Here is a 13093-nt window from a genome sequence, read left to right on the forward strand (position 1 = left end):
GGGTCCTGGGCTGGCAGAGCTGCCTCAAGGCTCTGGCCCGAGCAAGACCACGTTGCTCAGCGGTGCTGGCTGGGTGGGGTCGTGCACTGCAGGCAGGGTTCAGAGAGGGAACTCTGTCCTCCGGCTGCGGCCGGCCACTCCTTGCAGTCGTCGCTGTCGTTCTTTCCGGAGTGTGGTGGTTGTAGGGACTCGGTTTGTCAAATCACGGATTGCTGGCCCTGACCCGCAGAGTTTCTGATTCCGTAGGTCTGATGGGAGGCCCAAGAATGGGCGTTTCTAACAGGCTCCTGGTGATGGTGGCGGTGCTGCTGCTCGCCTAGGGACTACACTTTGAGAACCACTGAGTTAGAGTGTATCTTCAGGGAGCTGGGGACGGTCAGATAAGATAAGCGTGGGAAAAGCACTGTGGACGCTACAAAGGGCTGTACAAATGCAGATGCGCGGCGTTCCCAGGATCTACTCTGTTCTTACTCCCTGAGTTCCAGCCCTAGTCGTTCGCCTCGCGATCTGCTTCCTTACTTTCCTCCAACCAGAGAAGTCCTAAAAACGGTTTCTCCCTAAAATCACCTTTTCTGCTTCTCTTTCTTATCAGACGTTTTGGAAAAAATAGTGTGTTAGTTGACTTATTTTCTTTGGCTGTTTTTCTCTGCCCCTCTCCCCCCGTGAGAAATTACTTTCTCAGAGTTCTTTTCTGTTATTATGGTCAAATCCAGTGATTCTTTTTAGTCTTCACCCTCTTTGCCTCCTCTGAGCATTTAGTGTCACCGATCTCTTTAAAACTTTGTCCCAACTACCCTGGCTACCTCTCTGAATACTGTACTCTTTTTTAATTTGTGGACTCATTTTTCTGTTCTCAGACCTTTTATTTTCTTTAGTCATACTTTCTTCCCTGACAGTCTGATACATTCCCGGGGATTTAAGTTTTATCTCCATTTAGAAGATCCCCAAAATCATGTAGTGAATAACTGAACAAACCTCTGCTGAGTCCAGGCTCTGTGTTGGTCTAGGTTGAGAGTACAGCAATGGGAAGGTCCTGAGGCAGGAAAGAACCTGACCTGTTGGAGGAACTGGAAGAGGGTAGTGTGACGAGAGCTTGGTGGGAGTTGGGAGGACTGTGGGGAGCGGAGAGAAGTAGCAGGAGTCATATCTGTAACCCCAGCCTCTCTCCTAAATCCCCAATCCCAGTGTCTGGCATCTTCACTGGAATGCCAAACTTAACATTTTTTTTTTTTTTAATTTTTATTGCGCTTTAGGTGAAACTTTACAAATAAGTCAGTCTTTCATACAAAAATTTATATACACCTTGCTATATATTCCTAATTGCTCTCCCACTAATGAGACAGCACACTCATTCCTTTCACTCTTTTCGTGTCTATTCGGCCAGCGTCTGACCCCCTCTGCCTTCTCATCTCCCCTCCAGACAGGAGATGCCAACATAGTCTTATGTGTCTACTTGATCCAAGAAGCTCGTTCTTCAGTATCATTTTCTATCCCATTGTCTAGTCCAATCCCTGTCTGAAGAGTTGGCTTTGGGAATGGTTCGTGTCTTGAGCTAATAGAAGGTCTGGGGACCATGACCACTGGGGTCCTTCTAGTTTCAGTCAGACCATTAAGTCTGGTCTTTTTATGAGAAGTTGGGGTCTGTATCCCACTGCTCTCCTGCTCCCTCAGGGGTTCTCTGTTGTGTTCCCTGTCAGGGCAGTCATCGGTAGTAGCCAGGCACCATCTAGTTCTTCTGGGCTCATAATTACCTTGTGTCTTTGGTGTCCTTCCTTCTCCTTTGCTCCAGATGGGCTGAGACCAATTGATGCATTAAAAATAAAGTTTATATTGTCAGTGTACACATAAAAAAATAGCTATGCGGAATTCGAGGTCTGTATCCCACTGCTCTCCTGCTCCTTCAGGGATTTTCTGTTGTGTTGGGATGCAGGCCTCAAATTCTTGTAAAAAGACCAGACATAATGGTCTGACTGAGACTAGAAGGACCCTGGTGGTCATGGCCCCCAGCCCTTCTGTTGGCCAAGGACAGGAAACATTTCCAAAGCCAACTCTTCAGACAGGGATTGGACTGGACAGTGGGTTGGAGAGGGTTGCTGGTGAGGAGTCAGCTTCTTGGATCAGGTGGACACTTGAGACTATATTGGCATCTCCTGCCTGGAGGGGAGATGAGAGCGTAGAGGGGGGTTAGAAGCTGGTGAAAGGGACGTGAAAAGAGAGATTGGAGGGAGGGAGAAAAGAAAGAGTGTAGGGAGGGAGCGGGCTGTCTCATTAGGGGGAGAGCAATGGGGAGTATGTAGCAAAGTGTATATAAGTTTTTGTGTGAGAGACTGACTTGATTTGTAAACTTTCACTTAAAGCACGACAAAAATTAAAAAAAAAAAAAAAAAAGACACCAGACGCTGCTCTCCAAAGTGGGATGCAGAATGTTTTCTTAGTAGATTTTATTATGCCAATTGACTTAGATGTCGCCTGAAACCCTGATGCCCAAACCCCTGCTCTTGCTACGCTGGCCTTCGAAGCATTCAGTTTATTCAGGAAACTTCTTTCCGTTGGTTTAGTCCAGTTGTGCTGACCTCCCGTGTATTGTGTGTGTTGTCTTTCCCTTCACCTAAAATAGTTTTTATCTACTATCTAATTAGTCAATACTCCTTTCCCTCCCTCCCTCTCTCCCCTTTCTTGTAACCATCAAAGAATATTTACTTCTCTGTTAAACTGTTTCTTGAGTTCTAATAATAGTGGTCTTAAACAATATTTGTCCTTTTGCAACTGACTAATTTCACTCAGCATAATGCCTTCCAGACTCCTTCATGTTATGAAATGTTTCACAGATTCATCGCTGTTCTTTATCGATGCATAGTATTCCATTGTGTGAATATACCACAATTTATCCATTCATCCGTTGATGGGCAGCTTGCTTGCTTCCATCTTTTTGCTGTTGTAAACAGTGCTGCAGTGAACATGGGTGTGCATATATCTTTTCTTGTAAAGGCTCTTATTTCTCTAGGATATATTCCAAGGAGTGGGTTTGCTGGATCGTAAGGTAATTCTATTTCTACCTTTTAAAGGAAGCGCCAAATCGATTTCCAAAGCAAACTTAATACTCTTAGTACTATTGATTACTCTCCCCCCAAAACTACTTTTCTCACTTCTGAAGTTCTGTTAAATCTGTGATGCTTCACTAATAAGAATAATAAAAAAATAGCTACATTTATATAGCACATGTTCATGCTAGGCACTCTTCTGAGAACTTTATGTATTAACTCATTTAATCCTCAGAACTATCCTATTACCTAGAACACTATTATTAGCCCCATTTTACAGATGGATAAACCCTGGTGGCGTAGTGGTTAAGAGCTAACAGCTATGGCTGCTAACCAAAAGGTTGGCAGTTTGAATCCATCAGGCACTCCTTGGAAACCGTATGGGGCAGTTCCGTCCTGTCCTATGGGATCACTGTGAGTCAGAATTGACTCGATGGCAAGGGGTTTGGTTTGTTTTTTTTTTTAATAGACAGGGAAACTGAGGCATAGAGAGGTCAAGTAATTTGCCCAAAGTCATAGGGAAAGTAAGTGGAAGAGCCAGAGTTGAGCCCAAGCAGTCTGGCTCCAACCACTAGAGTATATTGCCCTGCCAGCCAAGGTTTTATTTATTTATTCATTCAACAAATATTTGTTGAACTAGAGACCGCTTGGAATACCACAAAAAGCCAAATTAAACTCATTGCTGTCGAGTCAATTCCAACTCATAGCAACCCTATAGTACAGAGTAGAACTGCCCCATATGGTTTCCAAGAAGTGGCTGGTGGATTTGAACTGCTGACATTTGGTTAGCAGCAGTAATTTGTTGTAGCTCCTAACCACTGCACCACTGAGGCAGGCAGCCTTAGAGCCCAACCCTTTTAAGAGGCACCTGCTCTGACTTAACCTCCTACACTGAGTAGAATAAGCTGCCCTTTCTTCTGAAATTGTCCTTGACAAGATAACCACAGAGTGGGCCATAGATGGCCTCAATGTGCCTCTGGGTGGAGACTTAACATCCTAATGAAGAAAAATTCATCCCTTCTTCCATCCTGGGGGATCAAACCATTGTCTAAATAAAAGGCATATTCATCCCCAAGTTCTGAACTGCCTGCGTGAAGGTCAATCCTGAATATTCATGATGAATTTGCATTTCCTTGTCTGCTCTCAATAAAAGCCCACCTCTGCAAGATGCCTGTGAGCAGTCTTGGAGGCAACAACCCCAACTGCTCCTTTCCTTTTAACGAAGGCCTCTTGTTTATTGGCTGTAACAAGTCACGCTGAGCAAACCATCAGGGCTCCACTTGGGATACAGAGGTGACAATTCAGACCTATGACCTCATAAAGCCTATTTTTTCTTTTTCCAATATTTCTCAAATCCATCATCTTTTTCCAGTACCTTGATGTCAGCCTGTGTTACCTCTAATTTACTGGCACAAAAAAGGTCGTTCGTAAACGGTATCATGGTAGAAAATGGTTTTTAACAACCGAACTCTGCTTTAGTCAGACCAGACACACTGTGTCTTCCTTCTCACTGGAATGTCTTTCCCTCATCTTCTATTGTCAAAATCCTACTTACTGTTTCAAGCCTTATCTCAAATACTGCCCTTTCCCTCAAGGCTTTCTTAGTCACTGCAGCTGAAGTGAACACATTCCCCTTTTAAATTTACTTAACACTTTTTACTTTCTTTCTGATATTTGATCTATTTTGTATTGGAGTCCTTGGGTGGTGCAAACAATTAACATGCTCAGCTGCAAACCTAAGGGTTGGTGTTTTTGAGTCCATCCAAAACCACCTCAGAAGAAAGGCCTGGCAATCAGCCATTGAAAACTTTTTGGAGCACAGTTCTACCCTCACACATACTGGGTCGCTATGAGTTGGGATCGACTTGATAGCAACTGGTTTTTGTATTTACAGTTGTCTTATCTTTTCACCTGAAATGTAACAAAAAAAAAAAAAATTAGCTTTTTATTGTTTTAGATGAAAATCTACCCAGCAAGTTAATTTCCAATTCAACAATTTATACACAAATTGTTCCATGACATTGGTTGTTATCCCCACAATGTGTCAGCACTCTCCCCATTTCCACCCTGCCCTCCCCATTTCCATCCCTCCAGTTTCCCTGCCCTTCCTTGCCTTCTCAATCACCTAAAGTATAATTCTAGATGGCAATGTCTATTTCTCACTCATTTTAGTATTGTCTCAATTTATATAGCAAGCAACATGCTGTAATAAGTATGGAGTGAATTTGATAAAACCAGTACTTTTATTATAATCATAGTTTGATTATGGAGGAGAAAGAACGGTGACAAGGAAGTTTGGGGAAGAGCTGGTTTGCTTATAGAAGTACTTGAAGATAAATGTTTAAAGGAGGATCTAGTCCTAGGTTTGCTCTTGGATATTTTTGTGATATTATGCAAGTTGATGAACCTGTCTGTAAAATGTTGGCACCAGATAGTTTACATGACAGTTAAGACCTTTCTCTTGAAATCAGGGTTCGATACCTTTTGCAACCTTGTTATTGTTATCTTGGGACTGACGGGAGTCCCCAGCAATATGTTCTGTGGCTGTTTGACAAATGCTGTATTAGTTAACTGATGAGCATCAGGAGAAAAAAAAAAGGAGAGAAGCGGGTAAATCAGATCTTTGAGGAAATGCCAGATTAGACAAGGCCCAAGGCTGCCTCAAATTGGTTTTTGAGTTGTTAATGCTGCGCAAGACCTTGTTTTTCAGACTTTTAGTACTCAGTTAATAACTGTATAATGGCTAACCTGGCCAACTCCAGTATGTACATAATGGCGTTTTGGGTGAATTATTAGCAACATTCAAGACAATGTCTTATGCAACAACCAAAAATCTCATGGAATTTGGTTCCTTGGTTTGGAGGTTTAGGGTCATGTTTTCATGGGACATCCCAGTTGATTGGCCTGGTGTTTGCTTAGTGCTTCTGTTCTACCTCCTAGTTTGTTGTGTAGTGCCTGGAGTCTTTAAAGCTTCAATTCCAAGGCACAACAATTGGTCTGTATTTGCCTGGAGCAACAGAGGAAGAAGGTGAGTCAGGAATCGGAGGAGTGTCTTAGTCACCTAGTGCTGCTATAACAGAAATACCACAAGTGGATGGCTTCAACAAACAGAAGTTTTTTCTTTCACAGTCTAGTAGGCTACAAGTCCAAGTTCAGGGTGTCAGTTCCAGGGAAAGGCTTTCTCTCTCTGTTGGTTCTGGAGGAAGGTCATTGTCATCAATCTTTTCTTGGTCAAGGAGCTTCTCAGCACAAGGACGCTAAGTCCAAAGGATGCACTCTGGTCCCAGTGTTGCTTTCTTGGTGGTATAATGTCCCCCTGTCTCTCTGCTTCCTTCTCTCTTTTATATCTCAAAAGAGATTGGCTGAAGAAGCAACCTAATCTTGTAGATTGAGTTCTTCCTCATTGACATAACTGCCACTAATCATGCCTCATTAACATCACAGAGGTAGGATTTACAACATATAAGAAAATCGTATCAGATGACAAAATGGTGGACAATCACACAATACTAGGAATCACGGACTAGCCAATTTGACACACGGATTTTTGGGGGACACAATTCAATCCATGACAAGGAGGACATGGAATATGCAATTAATTGTCTGCATGAATAAAGGCCTCTTTTCCCATGAGACCAAAACAACTGGATGGTGCCCAGTTACCATTACTGAGCATTTTGATAAGAAATTCTATAGAAGAATCCTGATCAAAAAGGGGAAAATGCAGAACAGAATTTCAAATTCTCATGAACTCCAGACTTTTTGGAGCCATGGAGGCTGGATGAACCCCTGAAACTATTACCCTGAGATAATCTTTAAACCTTAAATCAAACATATCCCCTAAAGTCTTCTATAAACCAATCAGTAGTTACATACCATTTGGTTGTTACACATCTTACCTCTATCATTTCTTCCACTTGCTGCCTGGAATGATTTTAGTATTTCTTATTATCAAGGTAATAAAAACTAAAAAATAATTACCTGAATACTTTAGTAAAATTTGGTAAATAAGTAATTCTTTTAAAAGGCTTATTTTCCCCTTCTAAATAAACATACAGTATTGTTTAGATTTTGGGTTAAGCTGAAATAATCAGGAGGTGTAGGGTTCAATAAGCCAGCTTCTCTCTACTCCCTCTTTCCACACAGGAATAATGACAAATTAAGGTGAAAACTCTTTGCTACTGTAAAGTGTTTATTTAGAAAATAGTTTGAAATGACTCGCCAAATAAGTAATATTTTGGGTGATCATAATATTTACACTCTAAGTTATATAACATTCAGGGCATTCATTAGAATAGAAAAAAAAAGGTTAATAGCGTGATGGCATATGGTATAATTGGTAGCCATAGGATTACTTAGGAAGGACTATTTATTGCTTATCAAGTCCTTTCTCTTAATATATTAAAATGAAACTAAAGAATAACAAATCTTCCTGGTGACTCCAGATCTAAATATCTCTGTGTTAAAAAATTATCTCAAATATGTATTGAATTGTTGCTTGGCATATTTACGTGGATATCTTTGATGTCTTTTTTAAAACCCAAATTTTGCTTTGAGGGAGACTTTGTGTGATAGAAAGTTATTTATTCAAAATGAAACAGGAACTAAACTAAATAGAACTTCTTGTTGTTAGGTGCCATCAAGTCAGTTCTAACTCATAGCGACCCTATGTACAACAGAACAAAACACTACCTGGTCCTGCGCCATTCTCACATTCCTTGCTATGTTTGAGGCCATTGTTACAGCCACTGTGTCAATCCATCTCGTTAAGGGTCTTCCTCTTTCACTGACCCTCTTCTTTACCAACCAGGATGTGCTTCTCCAGGAACTGGTCCCTCACTGATAATATATCCAAAGTACATGAGACAAAGTTTTGCCATCCTCGCTTCTAAGGAACATTCTGGCTATACTTCTTCCAAGACAGATTTGTGGGTTCTTCTGGCGGTCCATGGTCTATTCAATATTCTTCAGCAATACCAAAATTCAAAGGCATCAATTCTTCTTTGGTCTTCCTTGTTCATTTTCCATCTTTTGCATGCATATGAGGCAACTGAAAATACCGTGGCTTCAGTTAGGTGCACCTCGGTCCTCAAAGTGCTTTTTAACACCTTAAAGAAGTCTTTTGTAGCAGATTTGCCCAGTGCAATATGTCGTTTGATTTCTTGACTGCTGCTTCCATGGGCATTGATTGTGGACTCAAGTAAAATGAAATCCTTGAAAACTTCAATATTTTCTCTGTTTATCACGATATTGCTTATTGGCCCAGTTGTGAGGATTTTTGTTTTCTTTATGTTGAAGTGCAATCCATACTGAAGGCTATAATCTTAGATCGTAGTCAGTAAGTGCTTCAAGTCCTCTTCACGTTCAGCAAGCAAGGTTGTGTCATCTGCATATTGCAAGTTGTTAATGAGTCTTCCTTCAATCCTGATGCCCTGTGCTTCTTCATATAGTTCAGCTTCTCAGATTATTTGCTCAGCATACAGATCGAATAAGTATGGTGAAAGGATACAACCCTGACGCACACCTTTCCTGATTTTAAGCCACGCAGTATTCTCTTGTTTTCCTCCAATGACTGCCTCTTGATCTATGTACAGGTTCCTCACGAGCACAATCAAGTGTTCTGGAATTCCCATTCTTTGCAATGTTATCCGTAATTTGTTGTCATCCACACAGTTGAATGCCTTTGCATAGTCAATAAAACACAGGCAAACATCTTTCCTGTATTCTCTGCTTTCAGCCAAGATCCATCTGACATCAGCAGTGATATCCCTCGTTCCATGTCCTTTTCTGCATCTGAATTGAATTTCTGGCAGTTCCCTGTTGATGTACTGCTGCAACTGTTTTTGAATGATCTACAAAATTTTACTTGCATATGATATTAATGATATTGTTCAATAATTGTTGGATCATCTTTCTTTGAAATGAGCACAAATATGGATCTCTTCCAGTCTGTTGGCAAGGTAGCGGTCTTCTAAATTTCTTGGCATAGACGAGTGAGCGCTTCCAGTATTGCATCCATTTGTTGAAACATAGAACTTAGTTACTGCTTTATTATTATCATTATACTATTTTTTTTTATGTATTATTACTATTATACTACTAGTAGCAGTAATAAAGTGGTCATAATAGACATTACATTTATAGAACACATTAAAAAACCAGTGCTGTCGAGTTGATTCTGGCTCGTGGAGACCCCATTTGTTTTAGAGTAGAACTGCTCTCCATAAGGTTTTCAATGGCTGTGATCTTTTGGAATTAGATCGCCAGACCTTTCTTCCGAGGTGCCTCTGAGAGAATTTGAACCACCAACCTGTCCATTAGTAGCCAAACACTTAACCATTTGTGCCACCCAGAGATTCCTATGGAGCACATTATTGTTTATAAAATATGTTCATATACATTTTAAACTTCTTCACAAAAACTTTTTAGTAGGGCAGCCTTACTTTCAAAGTAGGCTAACTATAATATAATTGATGATTATCATTCTTCCAAATGAAAGCCATGGGCGCCATTAAGTAAATTTAATATCAATTTACCAGATGAGAAAAAGTATAACCTTTTTACTTCTGATGCATTGTAGGTCCTACTTTTAAAATGCACTACTAAAATTATCCTGGAGGCTTTCCCAGATCTTTCTGGGATAAAAATAATTTTCTTTTAAAAAAATAGTTTATTTTTCAAAGCCTGACCCTTGCAGAAGGCTGTAGCATCAGGGAGGATACAATAAGGCTTGCCTAGGACAGAGATTCTCCGCTTTAGGTCACTCAGTTTATCGGTCTAGTTATGAGGATTTTTTTTTTTTTTTTTCACATTCAGGCATAATCTATATTGAAGGCTTTGAGCTTGATCAGTGAAGTGTTTCAAGTCCTCTTCACTTTCAGCAAGCAAGGTTGTGTCATCTGCATATTGCAGATTGTTAACGAGTCTTCCTCCAGTCCTGATGCTGCGTTCTTCATCATATCGTCCGGCTTCTTGGATTATTTGTTCAGCATACGGATTGAATAAGTAAGGTGAAAGGATAGAACCTTGCCACACATCTTTTCCAATTTTAAACCACACAGTATCCCCTTGCTCTGTTTCAAAGACTGCTGCTTTCCATGGACAGGTTCTGCACGAGTACAATTAAGTGTTCTGGAATTCCCGTTCTTTATAATGTTATCCATAATTTGCTATGATCCATACAGTCGAATGCCCTTGCATAGCTGGTAAAACACAGGTAAACATCTTTCTAGTATTCTCTGCTTTCAACCAAGATTCATCTGACATCAGCAATGATATCTCTCATTGCACATGCTCTTCTGAAACCATCTTGAGCTTCTGGCAGTTTCCTGTTGATGTACGCTGCAGTTAAGAATTTTATTTTCAAAAGAGCTAAAAAAAAAAATTTTTTTTTTTTACTACTGTCAACTCATTTCACCCTGGCAACTCCCACTCAGTTCCTCAGCTCTTCTGCTAGTGTGTCTTGCGTAATTTTTCTCTTTCTCACGATCCTTCTGCTCCTGTCTCCTTCCTTTTTGAGTTCCTGTCCTCCCTTGTGCCCCCATGGTCTAGTGGAGCCTCCAAAGGCAGTGGATGGGGCCAGTGGACAGCCGTGCCCCGGTCCCTTCAAGCAAACATTCTTGTTGCCTTCAGTGACCATTAGCCTCTCCCAGGCTATACTGCATGCCTAATCGCGTACCTGCTCTCACATGTCACCAAACGTGCTCACCTCGGTCCCGCCTTCTTCACTCACTTCAGAAATCACTACAGGGGATGGTTCCGTGGGTCTGATCCTGTGAATTCTGGCTGGCAGAGCATCAGTTTACCCGCTGACTATCTGATCAAATAAGGCTTAATTCATATGCCGGTTTACCCCCCTCTGAAGGCCCTTAAAACTCAGATTAGTGGAATTTGGTGGATACTGAATGTTTTAAACCACAACATAGGCGTGGTTACAATTTATAGTTCTTTTGCTCCACATTACCCCCATCAGTGTGTGGGAAACTGAGCCATGAAGTATTTCTGAAACTCTGATATCAAATTGGACGTTTTTCACTAAAAAATAAAACAAAGGATTTTATGATGACACATCAAAAAATGTTTTTGGGTTGCTTTTTCCAACTTCCAAAAGAATGTTAACCAGTTGATTATCAGATTTTTGTGAGGAAAATACCACTCCTTTGCTGCCAAATGCATATACACAGACTCATCAACAATGCACAGTAAACACAAAACAAAACAAAATCTTATAATATGGTGTCGTTGCTCTGTGGCTACCTGTCAATCGAATGCAGCCCTGGGAAAAGTACTCACCTATTTGTCTACTAAGAAGCATCTTTGATCCTATGATTGTAACCTATACTACCAGTCCAGATAGATTGTACAGACATAGAAAGGAAAAACTTGCTTTTACAGCAACAGTTACGTGATCTTTCCGGAAATGAGTTAGTATTTAACTCATTTGTGGTAGACATTGCAGTGTTTGCCTGGTGGCGTCTAGGCTGTAAAGGCTAAGTAAATAATAATTCATCTCATTTACTTAATTAGGTGAATAATATTCCTAAAACAATTTTTTTTTTTTACAACAGTGTAAGAATATCAGTTGGGAGTCCACTTTGGATTAACAAGACATCTTGTAACGTGTGAAAAACTGAACCACCTGAAAACAAACAAAGGGACAAGAGAATAATTGTAAAACAATACGTGCTCAATTTTTGTGTGTGTTTCTGTGTAAGAACAACAAGGAGTCGAAAACTTGGGTTGGTATGCTTTACAGATGAATAAATATATTTGGGTAGTTACTTACTTTCCCTTAGTTTATGTGTCTTCATTTATAAAAAAAGAAGTTTCACTTAGAATCAGAGGTTTTTGAATATCTTAGTATGAAAATGTTCTGTAGGAACATACGCCCACACACACACGTATATGATTTTAATGTGGTGTAACTCTCAATATTTAATACTTGCCTGAAAAAAAGGCAGATATATGGGAACAATTATGCTCCTCTGAAAAATACAAAACTTTGTAGGTTAGAGATGACAGCTCCAGGCTCAGAATGCAATTTACACCCGAGTTTTCTTTTGATTGCACACATGGAGAAAATTCTAATTCTAAACTGTTTTTAAAGCTTGTCTTGCAGTCTAAGGGCAGTCTCTATTTTACAGTCTGTACAAAAACTTGACAACTCAGTTCACTCATTGGTGGTTGCTAATCTGTTAAAAGTTTGGTATTTAGCACATCTGAACGCGTGTGTGTTTAGCTATCCTTTGTTGACTGAGTACTGTGCGTTAGGCATTATACTACCCATTTTGGAAATTAACGTGGCTTTATATCCATATTTAACTTTAATATTTGGAAAGAAAGAGAGGTGGAGGGAAAGCAATAAAGAGTTCAGATAACTTTGCCCTCCATTTCTAAGGGTATGTTTTTAAATTAGTGTTTTATAATAATTTGAGATCTATCTTTAAATGTTGCTTATTTTCATTTTTTATTGTTGTAAAAGGAGAAACAAATTCTCACCGGTTATTTATTTAATTTGATTTAGCAAAAATATCAATACAAGCTGTTCTTGTATGACAAAAAAAAAAAAATGACAAAGCATGTAATATATGTTAATACTTGAGGATTGTTTTAGACATTTAATGGGAAAATTTGATTTGAAGGAAAAAACTTTATTTCTTCTTTGAATTTATGATTTAAGTTCTCTCTCTTCCAGACTGCTTTCAAAGTTTTTCCGTTGTTGCCCACTATAAAAACCAAACCCCAATGCGGTTGAGTCAATCCTGACTCATAGCGACCCTGTAGGACAGAAATAGAACGGCCCCGTAGGGTTTCCAAGGCTGTAATCTTCACCGAACCAGAACTGCTACCTCTTTATCCTAAGGAGCAGTTGGTGGCTTCAAAGAGCGGACCTTTTGGTTAGCAGTCAAGTGCTTTAGCCACTGTGCCACTAGGGCTTCTGTGTTGCCCACTAAGTGGGCAGAAAAGCAGAAGTTTAATTTTCTAACAATGAAAATGTGTTTCTCTTTATCAGTATGTGCTTCCCAGGGAGTTTCTGTGGCCACCCTCTGAAG

Source organism: Loxodonta africana, chromosome 6 (assembly GCF_030014295.1).
Source record: "Loxodonta africana isolate mLoxAfr1 chromosome 6, mLoxAfr1.hap2, whole genome shotgun sequence".
Classification (NCBI taxonomy): domain Eukaryota; kingdom Metazoa; phylum Chordata; class Mammalia; order Proboscidea; family Elephantidae; genus Loxodonta; species Loxodonta africana.